This window comes from Quercus lobata, chromosome 7 (genome assembly GCF_001633185.2).
Source record: "Quercus lobata isolate SW786 chromosome 7, ValleyOak3.0 Primary Assembly, whole genome shotgun sequence".
NCBI lineage: Eukaryota > Viridiplantae > Streptophyta > Magnoliopsida > Fagales > Fagaceae > Quercus > Quercus lobata.
Window position 1 is genome coordinate 17,352,262 of NC_044910.1, and position 3,876 is coordinate 17,356,137.

Genomic DNA, 3,876 nt, shown 5'->3' on the forward strand with positions numbered 1-3,876 from the left:
TGTTTAACCTTCTTGTCCTAAACTACTTCTCATAAATGGTTATAAATAGGTTACTCTCTTAAGAATTAATAATGATGCTTATCACGTTCCCCATGACTCGAACATGCTCAATAATTATATTTGTAACTAATTAAAAAATAATAAAGGACAATTATATTTTGCCACTCTAAAATATATTCCTGTTTATATTTACCACCTTAAACTTTCAAAATACAAAAGTATCTGTAGGGAATTAATACGAAATTCTCAAACCTATGAGAAACAAAATAGAGAAAAAACACGTCAAAGAAAAAAAAATAATCACACGCACAAGACAGTATTTACGTGGTTTGAGGTCACTAGTTGAAAGTCCACTTTTGGTTATTTTTTCATGTTAGCTGGAGAAGCAACATCATGAAAAAGTTCAAAGCAAACTATCACTACTACATCTACTATGGAAGCTGAATTTGTGGCATGCTTTAGGGCCACAGTTCATGGATTGTGGTTGCAGAATTTTATCTCAGGACTTAGAATTGTTAACTCAATTTCCAAGCCATTGAGAATTTATTATGATAACTCTGCAACTGTGTTTTTCTCTAAAAATGATAAGTATTCTAATGGTGTGAAACACATGGAATTAAAATACATTATGGTTAAGGAAGAAGTTTAGAAACAATGAGTGTCAATAGAACACATAAGCACACAACTTCTAATTGCAGATCCATTGACAAAGGGGTTACCTCCTAAGACATTTAAGGAACATGTTAATTGAATGGATCTTGAACATAAAACATGATGGTTGTTATTTTTAATGTTGTCTTATGATTTTGACACTTGGAGGTCTGATTAAATGCATTTCTGATTATTCCTATTTATTTTATGTACATACATATATGCTAATGAATGAATAATAACAAGAATAGTCTCTAACAAAAGAGACATTATTGTTGGACCTTTAAGTCAGTTCTTATTTATAGGCTATATTAAACAAGTTGCTAGTGTTGTAGTACACAGAAGAAACTATGTCATATAATTGATATGGAACTACCATGACTCACATTAGTGGGTTTAATTATAGTATTATGAAGACCAATTTAAAGTAAGATAGGATATGTACCATTGTGCACCTAATAATTAATCTTATTAAGCCTTGACGTAAGTTATCATACAGGCCAAGTGGGAGAATGTAAGACTAAATTGTCTCATTTGATAACATATATGAAGTTATGAAATAGATATGTTATGGTTTAATAAGAAGTTACATGTCCTTAAAACATTGGTTAATCGAGAAGTTTCCTAAGTAACTCCAACTTTGATGGGCAAGTGGAGGTTATATGTACAAGAAATTTGGTCTTCTCTCTACCTAAAATAAAATAAATTAATTAATTTAAAAAAAAAAAAAAGACATTCAGCGATCCCATCACATACACTGAATAGTTTAAGAAAAAAGAAGGTCAAGAGAGAGAAACCAATTCTATAAGAATTAAGTGCCTTTTATACTAAAACTCGGTCTTAAGAAAATTTCAACAATGGATCAAGGTAAGTTTTAAAATTAATTTGTGTAGTTGTGAAATCATGATGATTCAAGATCTTAGAATTTATATTATGGTTGTTTATAATCTAACAAAATAAAGAAAACATTTACAACTCTTAGCCATTGTCCAACATCTCTAGAAAAAAGAGTTGGATCAAACCAATTAGTCAAAAATTCTTTTTTGGGGGCTCAGATTTTAATATGTTTGTGTTTTCTTAAAAAGTGTTCATGAAAAATATTATACTTTATGAGGAAGGAGCAAACGAAAATCGTGTGAAGATTCTTGGTTCAATGTGTTTGAACAATTGAACTTCTTAATTTTATATTCACTTTTTTAGGGTAAAATGCAAAACTGATTCTCTAAATTTCTTTAGATTTCATTTCAGTCCTCTAACTTTGCTTTTGTTCATTTTAATCCTCTAACTTTCAAGTTTATTCAATTAAGACTTTTTCATCAACTTTTGTTATATGTTATGGTTAATTTTTCAATTTTATAAATTTTTCTTCAAATTTTTTAAAATAAAAAAATTCAATTAATGATCAAAAAATATTTTCCAATTTTTTTTAAAAATTTTTTTTTAATAAAAGTTAATGGAAATGTCTTAATTGAATAAATTTGAAACTTAGAGTGTTATGACATATGTGTTTCATATGTTAGGAACATATGTTACTATTTTATGTAATTGGCTAATTCTTTGACAATTTGACAAAATGCATTTTACTTGTATTTAGGTAAATCTAGGATCTGTTTAATGTTTCAAGAAACAAGGTTTCAAGTTTAAGTATTAAAGTCATGCAAGTTTGTCCAAGAACCAAGTCAGAAAGTTCTATTCATCAAAGCTCGACAGCTAGCATCTGTCAAGATTTAAAGAGAGTTGTTTTAGCCCGAGGTTCAACAGCTGCTTGACAAATAGATATTTGTCGAGATTTATGAAAAACAGATTTTTCAATTCTGTTTTCATCCAATCCGCGAATGTATGTTTAGGTTTTTTTTTTCTCACAACCTTAAACAGATATAAGGATTATTTTAAGGGCTGTAAAAGGTTACAGAAGTTGCATAAGAGCGCAATTGCACAAGTGTGAAGAAGAGTGTGACCAGAAACCTAGTTTGCACTAGTTCTTCTTTTTCTTCAAGAAGCTACTATGTTTGTACACCATAGGGTTTTGTGACCAAGCAACTTCATGATCTTCATCGTCTAGATGAACTGAAGAACTTTATAACCAACATCTTTCTCAAGTTGGTGATCAAGTCACGTACTGGAATCCGCGCAATTGATTAGTCACGTATTGAGGGCCGTGCATTGAAAATGAGAGATTGTCACTACAGAACAAGTCCAATTGGGTATTGGGGTAAGGGTTCAATTGTAGGTTGGTATAAGGTACTGAGATTCCTTTACTTGTAGTAGTTTGTTTTGATAATAGTAGATTTTCGAGAGTGGTGACCTTAAAATTACCCGGTGGGGTTTTTGTCGTGTAAATTTTCCCCATTTGCAAACAAATCACCTTGTCAATTTAATTTTCACTGCATACTTAGTTTAATTGGTGATTTGTTTGTGCTATCATGTACATTGCATATTAATTTGATTAATTAATAAACTTGGCTAATTAATCAATTAATTTATCACAAGAGGTCAATATGTTTTTGACCTATCATAGAGGATGAAAGTGAACAAAAATAAAATTAGAAGACTGAAATGAAATCTGAAAAAAGTTAAAGGGTCAGCTTTGCATTTTAGCCTTTTTTTTAATAAGTAAGGGTACATTTGGTATGTCGTAATATATAGCTCCTGTAATGGAATAGTTATTCATGTGTAATAGCAATTCGGTCATTTAGTTACATCTTTATTACATGGATTAATTATTACATTGGAATGACTATTCTTTAAATTGAAGAATAACTATTCCTCTTTAAAATGGATGTAATAGTTATTCCTTAGTATATATAATAAGTTTTAAAATTAATATATTTCTAAAAATATAAAGTTTCCTTATACATCATCTTTTACAAGCTTTCCATATGTAACAACCAAACTTATGAATAGTAATAGTTATTCCATTACAATGTCTTCTATTCCCAGTAATAAAGATTACTGTTCCTAATGTAATCTATATTCAGTGTACCAAATGTACCCCAATTTCTTAAGATTATGAGTTTTGATTAGATTTCTTTCTTTCATATACGATTCTATAAAGCTTAATTGATAGGAAATTGTAATACAAATTGAGAATTTCAAAGGCTTGATTTTAATAATACAAGAATGAATTAAAATAAGACGTTTATATTTTCTCTATAATATATTTATATAGCTTTATCCTCATTAATGAGATTATTGGGGATTTTTTTTTTTTTTTTTTTTTTTTTA